Genomic DNA, 16,197 nt, shown 5'->3' with positions numbered 1-16,197 from the left:
TCAGAGTAGATAGATAATATCTATGTTGAGCAGCCATTAGATTTTTTTTTAAATACACATTTGTGAAAGAATGAGACAGAATGTGGTAAGAAACAGTCTTTTAGTAACTCTTTGCCTCAAAGTTAATTTACTCAAATGAAAAAAATAACAGTGGAGTGTGCTAGAAAAGCTGTATCATCAGAAGTGGCTTATAATTTGAATGGCTGTCCTTACTTTTAGTTACTTTCACCTTTATAAGCCCTAGTATTATCCATGTAGAGCACGGAAGTTTATGATAAATGCTGCTCAGCATTGCTGGAGTAAGGCATAATCCACATGAAGGTATTTTTAAATACAAATGAGAGGAATCACTGCTGAAAATTTCCTTTTCCCATTTTGTTTTTACTGAATCAGCTCTGTATTCCTCAGAATAATTATGTCAGTACATTTCATCCTGAAACATTTGTGTGAATAAAATGTATAAATTGTCATATCCAGTTAAAGACATGATAGGTTTTTTGATTGCATTGTTCTAGCACTTTTCACTTCAGATTACTACTATTTTGTTTTTATTCATCTTATCTAATAAAAATAATTAATGCATTCTTAGATTATCTTGAATAGACAGATTGTTGGGCATTCTAAGTTGATAAATGTCTCATAAATGATTGCAACTGTTTTTACTTTCTTTTGGTGCATTTTATGTGGGAAAAAAAATTGATCAGAATTTACACAGGTAAAACAAATTGACTAATTTTTGATAGGCTAATCTAGTGATTAACAATAAAATGAAATGCATTTTTCTTTTATTTTTTTTTTCAACGTTTATTTATTTTTGGGACAGAGAGAGACAGAGCATGAACGGGGGAGGGGCAGAGAGACAGGGAGACACAGAATCGGAAACAGGCTCCAGGCTCTGAGCCATCAGCCCAGAGCCCGATGCGGGGCTCGAAGCCCGGACCGCGAGATCGTGACCTGGCTGAAGTCGGACGCTTAACCGACTGCGCCACCCAGGCGCCCCAAAATGAAATGCATTTTTAATTAATGTTTTTGTTTTTGTTAAGAAGAACACATTTGAATGGACCTAATCTCACCAGACCTTTCTATGATTTTTCCTTGATGGTTTCTAAAAATTTCAATCTTAGAATTTATAACCAATTGTTTAACATATTCAGTGTCTGGGGGAATTGAATATGTAACTATTATTTGCCTTTTCCTAGTACTAATTCTAAAGCCATGTCATATTCCCCAGCCATGTTTGCACATGTCTTCATTACTTTCTTTTTCCTACTAGTCTGTGCCATTGAGGCCCTCAGCAAGCTGAGGAGCTACCACCACAGGAAGAATGACCTGACAGGTTTAGAATTCGATAAAATGCGGACATAAGTAGAGGCATGAAACGTCGTTATTTGTTCCTTTGAATAAAATGATCCTTTTAAAAGCCCTTTCAGATCTCCTTCTCTATTGCAGGTACCTATTTTCTGTGATAAGTGCTCCCATCTATCCTACCCCTAACAAGTGTCCATGGGATTCCCTCCTGAACCATGATTTGGCAGGAAGTGCCAGGGTCCAGCTCCAGCAGGTCCAGGGGTTCCCAAAGGATGAATGGCATCAATGAAAAAGTGAAAGTAAAACTAAAATAAAAAACAAAAATAAAAATGGACACAGACAACAGCAGTGTGTTGAACTGGCCACTTTATTGTGGCAAACGTGGCATTATATATTTGTTAGCAGTTTCCTTATAGCATGCATCATCTATGTTTTCTAGCATTATCTGATCCTATAAATGTTCCTATGTGTAACCACCCTTTAAGGAATAACGTGGTTATCTTCTCATAACGTTCCCTCCTGCCCTTTGCTTATTGATTAATTTCTTACATTATTTTCCATTATATACTATGTTTATCTATAATCTGTAAAGCATTTGCTTTGCTGTTTTCATGAAAGGTCATCTATGTCTCAACACCTCAAGTGGAACAGTTAACAGGGACATGACCTCTTAGTTGTTTCCCTGAACCATTTGTGGTTTGAGGAACAAAAGTGTTCGCCTGGGTCTGAGATGCCAGGAGGGGGCCAAAAGGGCCTTAGGAACCCACGCCTTATACATTCTCAGAGAGACAATGCACCTAGGAACTAATGAAACATTCTGTACTTTAACTGACAAGGTTCAATCATCATCTGGAATGCCTCCTGGGGGCCAAATGGGCCTAGGGGTTGGAGTAACTTGTGCCCATAGATACACTGCTTCATTACTGGAGTGGGACTTTCAAATCTATTTGTCCCTCCTTGGCTGGGAAACGTACGAGGCTATCCTTCTTGTAGGTAGAGAAGTCTTATACGGGGTGCAAGGGCTAAATGCAGGGCTGCACAATTTTCTTGTGGAACCTTATTTTCTTTTCCTAATGGTTCTTTTCCCAGGGGTCCTGTCATGGGCAATTCCCCAACAGACAATTCCCCAGGTTCTTTTATTAAGGCCACATTATCTAAAAGCGGGAATACTAGAAGCTTCACTGTCAATGGGCCGCCTTGCAGCCCCACTCCGTCCACAGCAAGGGCCTTGCCATCAGGCTGGGATAGCTCGGCCTCCAGCAAGGAAGTTTTCTGATAATTTGTCATATTTCTTGTCACATTTCTTCTCTGCTACTAAAACTGGAATGTACTTGTCCTACAAACAATCTTATGACTGTGTTCTGCTTTCTGTCTTTCACTTTTATGAAGTTGGTCTTTCACTGGAACTTAAGTTTCTACTTTGCACGGACTGTTGCCCTAACAATAGGATACAGAGATAAATGTGATCTGCTGTTTGTGTTCAAAACACAACACCTATTGTATCAGTGGTGACTGATAGGAATAGAAAACTCAAGTATGACGTGATGCATTCAGGAGCAAAGATAATGAAATAAGCACTTTTACTACCTATAGAAATAATAGTGACAGAGTACTAGATATTTCCCTTCATTCGGTGCAAAGAAGACCATGCTAGAGCCTAGGTTCTAGTTATACTAGAAGAGCAATTGCTTGGGCATGGGCGGAAGTAGAAATTCCAGTGGCCTCTGTGGCAGGGACAAAAAAGAAAGGAAAATAGGGAGATTTGGATACATGGAGAAAGAGATACATGGAGAGCTTAAGGAATAGAGAGAGAGAGCTGGGAAGTCTTTTTAGTATCCTGCATGTTTGTTTCACTTTCAAAAGATAAAACAGTACAAAAAGTAATCATGGTAGTCATCCTTACCTGAAAAGGTCTCCCTTTTATTCTCTTATTATTCAGTTTTCTAAATTTACTTTACTTTTCTTCATAGCCTTAACAAATTTCTAGATTTATTGCTAGGTTGTTTCCATATCTTGGCTATTGTGAATAGTGTTGCAATAAACATAGGAGTGCTAATATTTATTCAAGATCCAGATTTCAGTTCTTTTGGATAAATACCTAGAAGTGTCCATCAACAGAGAATGGATTTTAAAAAATGTGGTAATACATACAATGGAACAGTATTCAGCCTTAAGAAATAAGAGCATTCTGCAATATGTGGAAACATGGATAATCCTTGAGGATGTTATACTAATGAAATAAGCCATTCACAGAAAGACAAATACTGCATGGTTCACTTTATATGAAGTTTCTAAAATAGTCCAATTTATAGAATCAGAAGATGGAATGATGATGGCTGGCAGTCTGAGGGAGGAGGGAAATCAGGAGTTACTAATCACTGGGCATAAAGTTTCAGTTAAGCAAGATGAATAAGCATTGAGAATGTGCTATACAACATTGTACTTATAATCAACAGTAATGTATCACACACTTAAAATTTTGTTAGGAGGTATATCTCATGGTAATTCTTCTTACCATGATAAAATTAAATAAAACAAATGAAAAAAATAAAATAAATATTGCTAGGTTGCCAGTAGATATCCTCTTCTATTCCTCTGAGAGCTGGGAACTACTTTTGGCTTCTCATTTCACTTTGAATGAAGTATCAGGATGAAAGTAAGCTAAGAACAGTCTTAGCTTATGTTGGTTTTATCAACAACCATTTTGTGGGAAAGTGACTGACACTCTGTGAAGTCGTGAAAGGTGTCCCAAGAAACATGGTATCTGATCAGGGTAAATAGGAATTTTAGAGAAGGTTGAAAAAGAGGAAAGTTAAGAATTTAAGGTAAAGAAAATAGGAAGCGCAAAGGCTCAGGGATGTGATTAACCATGAAGTGCTCAGTAACCCCATCTAGTTTTACAAGGCCAAAGAGTGAAATTCAAGAATTCAAGGTAATGAAGTGGAATTGGGGTGTGTGTTATGCGTGTATGCATCTAGAAGGAAAGCTGAGTATTTAATCTCTTAGTGTACATTGCAATGTTTCTATTGTTTTACTGTTATAAACAATGCTGCAGTATGTAACCTCATACATATATTTTGTTTATGAGCAGGCATATCTTTAGAATGAATTTCAAGAAGTGCAGTTGGCAATCAAAGGGAAAATGCAAATATTATTTTGAAAGCTATTATCAATTTTCCCTACATAGAACTTGTTCCATTTTTATATTCCCCAGAGCAAGTGAGACCTTGACTACTTTGTCCCACAGCCTTGCTAATGTGTTAACATACTTGAATTTTTGTTAATTTGATAGTGAAAATTAGTATCTCTGTTTTGTGGCTTTTACTGAGTGAAGTTTAATACATCTTTAATGATTATATATATATACATATATATATATGTGTGTATATATATACACACATATATATATATAAGTGAACTGTATCTTGATGTCTCTGGAACTCTATTTCATTGGGTTGCCTTGTTTTTCTAGATTTCTGGAGGCTGTTTACCTATTAGGGTTTTTTTCTTTTCTATTTTTTTAAGTTTATTTCTTTATTTTGAGAGAAAGAGAGAGAGAATGAGCAGAGGAGGGGGAGAGGGAGAGAGAGAGAAAGAGAGAGAGAGAATCTCAAGCAGACCCTGTGCCCAGCATGGAGCCTAACGATGTGAGTTTTACTGTTTTCTACTATAATTGGAATTATGCAGTATTTGTATGTTTGTGATTGATTTAGTTAGGATAATGTCTTCAAGATTCATCCATGTTGCATATGACAGGATTTCCTTCTTTTTCAGAGGCTAAATAGTATTTCATTGTATGTATATACCACATTTTCTTTATTAATTAATCCAGCAATGGGCATTTAGGTTGTTGTCTCTTGGTTTTGTAAGTAATGCTGCAGTGAGTACGGGTGTGTGAAGATCTCTTCAAAATCCTATTTTCTTTTTTTTTTTTTAATTTTTTTTTTCAACGTTTATTTATTTTTGCGACAGAGAGAGACAGAGCATGAACGGGGGAGGGGCAGAGAGACAGGGAGACACAGAATCGGAAACAGGCTCCAGGCTCTGAGCCGTCAGCCCAGAGCCCGACGCGGGGCTCGAACTCCCGGACCGCGAGATCGTGACCTGGCTGAAGTCGGATGCTTAACCGACTGCGCCACCCAGGCGCCCCCAAAATCCTGTTTTCAATACTTTGGATATACACCCTGAAGTGAGATTAGTAGATCATATGATATTTCTATTTTTATGTTTTGAGAACCTCCATATTATTTTCCATAGTAGCTATACCATTTTACCATTCCCATTAACAGTACACAAGGATTCCAATTTTTCTACATGATTGCCAACACTTGTTATCTTTTGTTGTTGTTGTTGTTTTATAGTGGCCATTGTAAAGAAATGAAGTGATTATCTGATTGCAGTTTGTTTTACATTTCTCTGATAATTAGTAGTGTTGAGCCTTTTCCTTTACTTGTTGGCCATTTGTATTTCTTTGAGAAATATCTTTTCAAATTCTTTGCCAATTTAAAAAATTATGGTATTTGGGATTTTTTAGATATATAATTTAAGTATTTTCTTCCATTCTGTAGGTTGCTTATTCACCCTGTTGTTTCCTTTGTTACCCAGAAAATTTTAAGCTTAGTATATTCCCATTTGTCTGTTTTTACTTTGTTGCCTGTGCTTTTGTGTCACGTCCTAGAGATCATTGCCAAATCCGAAGTTACGAAGCTTTTTCCCTAAGTTTTCTCTTAGGGATTTTATAGTTTCAGGTCTTGTATTTAAATATTTAATCCATTTTAGGTTAATTTTCATAGATGATGTAAGGTAGCGATCCTTCATTCTTTTGCATGTAATTATCTAGTTTTCTTACAAATGTTTGTTGAAGATAGCTTCATTTCTCCACTGTGTAGTCTTTGCACTTTTGTCGAAATTATTTGACCACTTATGTGAAAGTTTATTTCTGTGTCCTGTTCTCTTATATTGGTCTACTTGTTTGCCTATATGCCAGTATCTTACTGTTTTGATTACTGTAGCTTTGTAATATGATTTGAAATCAGGAATTATGTGGTCTTTAGCTTTTTATTTCTCAAGATTATTTTTTTGCCATTTGAGGTCTATTTCAGTGTCATATGAATTTTAGAATACTTTTTTCTATTTCTGAAAAAATATCATTAGGATTTTGATAGAAACTGTGTTGAATCTGTACATTGCTTCAGGCAGGATCGACATTTTAACAATATGATGTCTTCTAATTCATGAACATGGGATGTCTTTCCATTTAATTTGTCTTCTTTAATTTTTTATAAATATTTTATAGTTTTTAGTTTACAAGTTTTTCACTTCTTTAGTTAAGTTTATGTCTAAGTGTTTTATTCTTTTTGATGCTATTATAAATAGGATTGTCTTTCTGATTTCTTTTTGAGACAGTTTGTGGTTAATGTCTAGAAACACAACTGATTTTTGAATGTTGATTTGTATCCCACACTCTGCTATATTCATTTATTAGTTCTAGCAGTTTTATAATGTAGTCTTTAGAGTTTCCTACCTATAAGATCATGTCACCTGCAAACAGATAATTTTACTTCTTGATTTGCATGTCTTTTATTTCTTCACCTATGTGCTTTGACTAGAACTACTACTGTGTTGTGTAGAAATGTAAAAGCATTTGTCTTTTTCCTGATCTTAGAGGAAGTTTTCAGTTACTCATTACTGAGTATGATGCTAGCTGTGGGTTTTTATATGGATTTTATTATCTTGAAGTGTTTTTCCTTCAATTCTTAGTTTGTTGAATGGTTTTTTAATCATGAAAGGGTTTTCAGTTTTGTCTAATGCTTTTTCTCTATAAGTTGAGATGTTTACAGGTATTTTATTTTCACTTTAATTTTGTTAATGTGGTGTATTACATTGATTTTTGTATGTTGAATAATCCTTGCATTCCAGGAATAAATTCCCCTTAATAATGGTGAATAATCCTTTTAATATGCAAATGAATTTGGTTGCCTAGAATTTCATTGAGGATTTTTCTATCAGTATTAATGAAGTATATTGCTCTGTAAATTTGTTTTCTTATACTTACTTTGGTATCAGAGTAATGCTGGCCTTAAAGAATAAGTAAGTAAATATTCCTCTTCCTCAATTTTTTTTGAAAAATTTGAGAAGAATTGATATTTGTTCTTCTTTAAATATTTGTGAGAATTCTCCAGAAGTCATCAGGTTCAGGAATATTCTGTGCTGAGAGGCTTTTGATTACTGATTCAATCTCTTTACTAGTTACAGGTCTATTCAGATTTTCTATTTGTTTGGGATTTAGTGTTGGTAGATTTTATGTTTCTAAGGATTTTTCTGTTTCATCTAGGCTTCCAATTTGTTGGCATACATTTTTTTAATGTTACTCTCTTGTAATTTATTTTTTTAATTTGAAGTACTAAAGGCTCTTAATTTTCCTAAACTAAAAAGGACATCAAAACACACATTTTAAAACTACTATGAACTTATGATAAAAGCTCTCAACAAAGTGTAGGTAAAACATACTTCAACATGATAAAGACCATATGTGAAAACCTCATAGCTAACATCATACTGAATGCAAAATGGAGAGCTTTCCTGTAAGATTTTTATCTTATGGTTTATATTATCTTTATCTTTATCTTATGAATAAGATTTTTATTCAACTTGTTACTCTAACTCTTAGTCACAGCAATAAGACAAGAAAAAGAAATAAGAGCCATCTCTACTGGTAATGAGGAAGCTAAACTGTTGGTATTGCAGATGACAGGATATTATATATTAAAAACCCTAAACACTCTACCATGAAACTACTAGAAGAAATAAATAAATTCAGTAAAGTTACAGGATACAAAACTAATCCACAAAAATCAGTAGTATGCCTATATGCTAAAAACAAAGTAGCAGAAAGAGAAATTAAGAAAATAATTTCATTTACAGTTGTACCCAGAAGAATAAAGTAATTAGGAATAAACTTCACCAAGGAGGTGAAAGACCTGTACTTAGAAAACTATAAATTGTTGATAAAAGCAGTTGGAGATGACACAAATGAAAGATATTCCACGCTTATGGATTAGAAGAATTAATATTATTAAAATGTCCATACTTCCATACTACTCAAAGAAAATACAGATTCAATGCAACCTGTGTCAAAATACCAAACATTGAATTTTTTTTTTAATAGAGTTAGAACAAATAATCCTAAAACTTGTATGGAAATACAAAAGATTCCAAATAGTCAAAGCAAACTTGAGAAAGAAAAACAAAGCTGGAGGTATCATAATTCCAGATTTCATGATATACTACAAATCTGAAGCAATCAAAACAGTATAGTACTGGTACAAAAATGGACACATAGATTAGTGGAACAGAATAGACAGTGAAGAAATAATCACACAATTATATGATCAATTAATCTGTGGCAAAGGAGGCAAGAATATACAATGGGAAAAGTGACATATTTAACAAACGGTGCTGGGAAAACTGGACAGCAACATGCAAAATAATGAAACTGTACCACTTTCTTACACTATATACAAAAATAAACTCAAAATGGCTGAGAGACCTTAATGTGAGACCTGAAACCATAAAAATTTTAGGAGAGAACCCAGACAGTAATTTCTCTGACATCAGCCATAGAAGTACTTTTCTGGACATGTCAGGTAAGGAAACATAATCTATTGAGATTACATAAAAATAAAAAGCTTTTGCAGATGAAAGGAAATCATCAACAAAACAAAAAGGTAACCTACTGAATGGGAAATGGTATTTGCAAATGATATATCTGATAAGGTGTTAATATCTAAAATATCAAGACCTCGATACCAAAAAAAAACCCCACAAGCAATCTGATAAAAAAATGGGCAGAAGACCTGAGTAGACATTTTCCCAAAGAACACATACAGATGGCTAATAGACACATGAAAAGATGCTCAACATCGCTAATCACCAGGGAAATGAAAATCAAAACCCACAGATACCACCTTATACTTGTCAGAATGGCTAAAATTGAAAAGATAAGAAACAATAATTGATGGCAACAATGGGGAGAAAAAGGAACGCTCATACATGGTGAGAATGTAAATTTGTGCAGCTCCTGTGGAAAACAGTATGGAAGTTCCTCAAAAAATTAAAGATAAAATTACCATGTGACTCAATAATGCCACTACTGAGTATTTATCCAAAGAAAATAGAGACACTAATTTGAAAAAAATATATGTACCCTATGGCTATTATTATAAATAATAGCCCAGATATGGGAGTATCCTAAGAGCCATCAAAGATAAATAAATAATGAAGATATGGGAGACATATATACATATATATAATGGAATATTAATGTAAAATGGAATATTACACAGCCAAAAAAGGGAAGAGATCATGCCATTTGAGACAACATTAATGGACCTACAGGGTATTATGCTAAGAAAAATAAGTCAGACTGACAAAGACAAATACTATATGATTTCACTCATGTGGAATCTAAAAATAAATGAATAAACAATTACAAAGCAGAATCAGACCTATGAAGACAGAGAGCAAACTGATGGTTGCCAGAGGGAAGGGAGGTAAGGGGATGGGCAGAATGGGTGAAGAAGAATGGGAGATAGAGCCTTTTAGTTGTGGAATGAGTAAATCATGAGAATAAAAGGCATAGCACAGAGAATATAGTGAAGGCTTTGTATAGCTTTCTATGGTGATAAATGGTAGATACACTTGTAGTAAGCATAGAATAATATATAGAGAAGTTAATCACCATGTTGCACATGTGAAACCAATGTAATGCTGTGTGTTGAATATACTGAAATTTTAAAAAGTTGGTCTTTCCTCTTTCTTTCTCTCTTTCTCTCTCTCTTTCTTTCTTTCTGTCTTTCTGTCTTTTTTTCTTTCTATTTAAATTCAGGTTACATTCACATACAGTGTGGTTTTGGCTTTAGGAGTAGAATCCAGTGATTCATCTCTTAACTATGACACCCCAGTGCTCTTCCCAAAAAACTCCATCCTTAATGCCTATCACCCATTTTACTCATCCCTCCACCTACCTCCCCTCCAGCATCCCTCAGTTTGTTCTATTTAAGAGTCTTTTATGGTTTGCCTCCCTCTGTGTTTTTATCTTATTTTTCCTTTCCTTCCCCTATGTTTATCTATTGTGTTTCTCAAATTCCACATACGAGTGAAATCATATGATATCTTTCTCTGACTAACTTATTTCACTTAGCATAATACTCTCTAGTTCCACGCACATTGTTGAAAAATTTTTTTAAAAAGGAACCTGAGGGACGCCTGGGTGGCTCAGTCGGTTGAGCGTCCGACTTTGGCTGAGGTCATGATCTCGCGGTCTGTGAGTTCGAGCCCTGCGTCTGGCTCTGGGCTGATGGCTCAGAGCCTGGAGCCTGCTTCTGATTCTGTATCTCCCTCTCTCTCTGCCCCTCCCCTGTTCATGCTCTGTCTCAAAAATAAATAAATGTTAAAAATAAAATTAAAAAAAAAAAAGGAACCTGATTTTTCTATATAAAAGAAACCAAAATATTTAAGATATAAAGTAAACCATAGAGGTTGAAGAGGATAATTTATAATTATAAAGAATAAGTATATATATAGATATAATAATTATATGTTTGTGTGAGTTTAATAGCATAGGCTCAAATATAAAATGAGAAATTGATGGGAATATAAGTAAAAATAAATCCAGAGTGTCATGGTAGAATTGAACACACATTTTTTAAATAACTGATCAAACAAACCAAAAATAATTAGAATATAAAATGCATAAATAATACAATTTAAAATTGGACCTAATTTTTATATATAGAATACTTCATCAAAAATCTGCAATTCTGCAATATGTGTGTGTGTGTGTTTGGGTACATATTAAACATTTATCAAAATCTACCATATTCCGAGCCACAAACCAGGCAGCTCTCAACAAATTCACATATTGAAATCATATAGAGTATTCATTGATCACAATATAAATAAGTTAGAAAATAATAGCGGTAAGTTAAAAATCCCTATACATTTATAAATTGAGTTTCTAAGTAACTTATAGGTCAGAAAGCACATTTAAAGCAGAAATATGAGAATAGTTAAAACTGAATGATGATTAAAACACTCATATCAAAATTTATAAGTGAAAGTAAAATAGGGCTTAGAGGAAATTTATTAAAATGCATATATAATGAAACAGAAAAGAGTGAGAATTATCTAAGTATCCATTGGAAGAAATTATTTTAAAAAAGTAAATGTAGAAAAGTTATAAAAAAGGAAATTAAAAAGGGAAAAGTATTAAGTGAAACTGAAAACAAACCTGTAGTACAGAAGATTAGCTAAACCTAAAGTTGCGTTTTTGAGAATACCAAAATAAATACATACATATAAACCTCTGGCAAATAATTAATGAAGAGAGTAGATATAAATAGTATTAGGAATGAAAAGTGGATATCACTATGGAACTTATAGGCACTAAAATAATAAATGGGTATTACAAAAAAAATTATATTCAGATAAAATTTAAATAAAATGGATAAACTCTGAGGAAAGCTGAATTCTTGCAACTGACATAGGGTTAAAAAAACAAAATCTGGGTAGTTTGTAAATATTAAATAACTTATTCCTATAATTAGAAAAATTTTCACTAGAAAAATTCCAAACCCACATGAATTCACTAAATGATGGTGTTATAAATTAGGATAGTGGTAGTTTTTGGAGAAAAAAATGAGGTAGTGTTATGCCCAGAATTGTGATCCCCAAAGACCACTAGGGAGCCGAGTCCGATGCAAAAGCAAAGAGCCTTTATTCGAGCTAGCTCGAGCTCAATCCCCTACCTGCACCGACGCAGGGGTGAGATACCAGGGAAAAAGAGCGAGTTTCAAAAGGACAAAGGTTTTATTGGGGCCTGGGGGCAGTTGGTGAGGTAATGGCTATGGCCTCAGCCGATTGGCTGGGGAAGGGTCCTGGGGAAGGGTCCGAGTCCTGTTAGGCAGGTGAGGGGGGGGTTACTCAAGGGGAGGAGGTGTGGTCAAGGTGAAGGACACAGAACAAGATGGAGTCGGCTGGCGTAGGCCTGCCCTTTCAGTAGAAGTTGGAAACTGGAATTTGGGGGCCACGTGGATTGCTGTAATGTTCTATTTCCCAAGCTGGATGGCCATTATGTGGCTGGTGTTACTTTGTGATAATCCCCTCATTATTTTGTGATAATTCAATCACACTTTGATATTTTCCTTTATATAATTTATACTGCAATGAATATAATGTAATGAGAAAGTTTACAGAAGGAACATAATGGTGCACATATCAGTAATATGTATAGATATGTTAATATCTAAAACCATATAGTTAGCATCTTAGACTGGGTATCCACTGGCAAGAGAGGGAATGCGTATGGAAACCTGCCATTTAAAAAAAAGAGAAAAAAAATTTAAGGGTCATACTGAGAGCAATGGTGATAATGTGTAATCAGTCATAGAGTATGATTAACTCTGTGCTCTGTATCTGAAGTCAAACAAGCAGAGGATAATCTTCCAGGTAAATCAGGAAATGGGTGAATATCTCCTCTAGGAATGATGTTCTGACATTTTTCTAGTATACATTATTCACCTTTATATGGCTCTTAAAACTAGTTGGGATGGATAAATGAAAAAAAAAAAGTTAGTTTGGATTGGATGTCCATTTTATTTTATTATTTTATTTTATTTATTTTATTTTATTTTATTTTATTTTATTTTATTTTACTTTATTTTATTATGTATCATTCAGTCATTAAGCATATATGTGTCTCAAAAAATCTTGGCAGTCTTATGTACATGTACACTGCTCATTTATGAAATTATAGAGTACCCATGTAGATTAATTTCAGATAATCAATTAAAATTGTAGGTAAATATATCAGACACAGGCAGCTTCCGTTTCTGAACTTTTTTTTTTATCATGGAAAAGGCAGTGTTCATTTTTGTTTAATGGTGATATGAAGGGATTAGATCAGTATCTCCTAACATTTTTATTACTCTTCTACCCCCATATTTTGAAAGAATATTCTCACAAGAGTGAGTTTATTATTTGGTAATTATTTAAATCTGTATCAGCCATAGCATGAGTTTTTACATATTGCCACTCTAAGTTGATATAAATCTACGCTGATGCTTTTTCTATATTATGAAACTCACCTATACTACCTGTATGATTTTTATGTTTTTTGTTTTGAAAATTTGAAAATAACTTCTAAAATACTGACATTAGCTAAAGGAACACTAGAAATATGAGGATACAAAACTAAAAACCAATGGGGTAATTGGTATCTAAAATATCTTCTAGTAGCTAAATGTGTGAATCTGTGACTTTACCATGAGTAATAGCTTTCAGAATGCAAAAATTTTGAAGAGAACTATGAGTCTTTATGTCATTAGTTATTATCTCCATAATCATTATACAAAAGCAAGATAAAGGTTTTAATACACACATATTTAGGTAGATATAGATGTAGATAGATATAAGATATATACTCTTTAGTATTGTAGATCTTAGTGATTGCAAAACACAGTTTATTGTCTTAGACTCTGCATCTGGAGTTCTGTCTTGTCCTGCAAGAGAGTGGATACAGCATTAAAATTTGAGAGAGACTAATGTCTGGGAGGAGACAGGAGCCTGGAGTAAGGGAGTAAGGGTCCTTACTCTGTTTTTATTAGGATTAGAAGGCTTACAAGCATGATGGACATGCACAGAGAGACAATAAAACTGTGAACATTAACGCATGGGAAAAGGGGGTTTTGAAGAAATATGCTGTTAGGGGTTTGGGTCAATAACAAAACAAAATCCTGGGGCTGGGAGGAAGGTTGTTTACTACAGACAAGAGGAGCCACCTCTGTTTACATAAACTTGGCCTAGGGGACAAGAAAGACAGAGCATGCTACCTCAGGGTCAACAAGGCACCTTTCTTTTGGTAATTAGCTCCACTCAGAGCAACTTCCCCCTGCTGTGGTGTAAAGTCCTGTTTTCCTATTTTTGTCCTTCCTTCCTGTGAGAAAGCACCTTTCTGCTCTTATACTAAGTTGGGGGACATTTCTGCCCTGAATACCTAATCTTTTTTACCTCACTTTTGATGCTTTCATCCTGAGGCTTTTTCTATTTATATACCTTTGTCCTATACTAGGGGCCTTTGCCCTGTTTACCTAATCTTGTTTACCCAAACTTGGGTGTGTTCATCCTGTGTCTAATTCTTTATGCCTTGTTAACCCATTGGTGCATGCTCAGGGAATTTCTAAGCTTATTCCCCACAGTTTATTACCCAGGAGAATAATTTTGCTGATATTACATTTTCCAAAGTAAAATTTGTACAGTTGTCCTGCCCAGTGTAGTATGTATTTAGTGATTTATAAACATGTTTAAGTAAGTAGGCGAAAGTAAACTAGTCACTTGGATAGATTCCAGTATAGCAGAGGGGAAAAAAAAGCCAATGTCTGTAAGGTTTAATTTTGGTTTAACTAGATTATCTTGAAAACTTTGTCATTAAGTCAATTACTTCATGTAGGTAAATTCAATTTTCAGCTGTGTTACTAGGTCCCCTGCTACATTTTTATTTAATCTATACTAGATTAAACTTCTACAACTTGCTGACTAATCCTATACCAGAGATTAAAAAAATACCTCTTGAGTTTTTCTCAGGCATGTTTTTCAATGGAAACATAGCAAAGTATTTTGTACCCCAAAAGAAGACACAGAATACCAAATAGGCTTTTGGAAGATATAATATACAGAAAAAGCTCAGGATCAAAAAGGAGACATGAGCTCCAGTGTCATGTTTGGCCCACACCAGTTGTATGAATTTGGGACAATTATTTTCTTTTTGGACCTCATATGATTCAGATATAAAATGGAGAAGATAATAAAGTGGACATTACCTTAATGGACTTCCACTCCCCCAACTCATTTAGTTAACTGTCTCCATAGCCTCTGGAAACATGCTAATTGATGACCAAGCTCTCTGAGCTCTTGGTACTGGTAGACTACTCTCTAGCATACCTATATATTTTTTCCTACAAAAGTAGTTTTTGCATGTCACGCTTCAGGTATCACCCCCCAAATAAAAAGGTATTAATGTGGTTATACTTGGCATTGTAATCACATTATTTATTATATCATAAATTGATAAAATATGAATATTTAATAGTTTTGATTACTTTGGAAAGGCTATAAAGATATGAAACACAAAAATTATACATCTTTGGGAGATACAGTGGTTAATGATGGGAAATACAAATATGTAGAATTTGGCACACAGGTTCACAAATATTTTAAGTTATGATTCCATTTAAAAAAATTTTTTTTTCAACGTTTATTTATTTTTGCGACAGAGGGAGACAGAGCATGAACGGGGGAGGGGCAGAGAGACAGGGAGACACAGAATCGGAAACAGGCTCCAGGCTCTGAGCCATCAGCCCAGAGCCTGATGCCGGGCTCGAACTCCCGGACGGCGAGATCGTGACCTGGCAGAAGTCGGACGCTTAACCGACTACGCCACCCAGGCGCCCCATGATTCCATTTACAAATAACAAAAGCTAGACATTAAGAAAGATCAATTATGGGTATGATTTAATGAAGAATATTCACTAGAATCCAATCAACAGATCAGAAAAAATAAAATATCCTTGTCCTATATAACTATGTTTTAAATGTTTTAAGTTAAAATGATATATTAAACTGAATTCTGATAATGGCAATGGAGCAAGTGATCAACAAATTTTGCTACAGTTAACATAATACTGGGATACAAAAAGATTTAAAGGCCCTAGAACATAAGCAGATGGAGCCAGGAAGTTTACTTTTGAAAAACTTCCAACTGCAACAGCTAGGACAGAGTTTGTGACCTTCCTTCCTTCCTTCCTTCCTTCCTTCCTTCCTTCCTTCCTTCCT

Source organism: Herpailurus yagouaroundi, unplaced genomic scaffold, assembly GCF_014898765.1.
Source record: "Herpailurus yagouaroundi ecotype Mexico unplaced genomic scaffold, PumYag 180, whole genome shotgun sequence".
In the NCBI taxonomy this organism is placed as follows: domain Eukaryota; kingdom Metazoa; phylum Chordata; class Mammalia; order Carnivora; family Felidae; genus Herpailurus; species Herpailurus yagouaroundi.
This window is presented reverse-complemented; position numbering follows the sequence as displayed.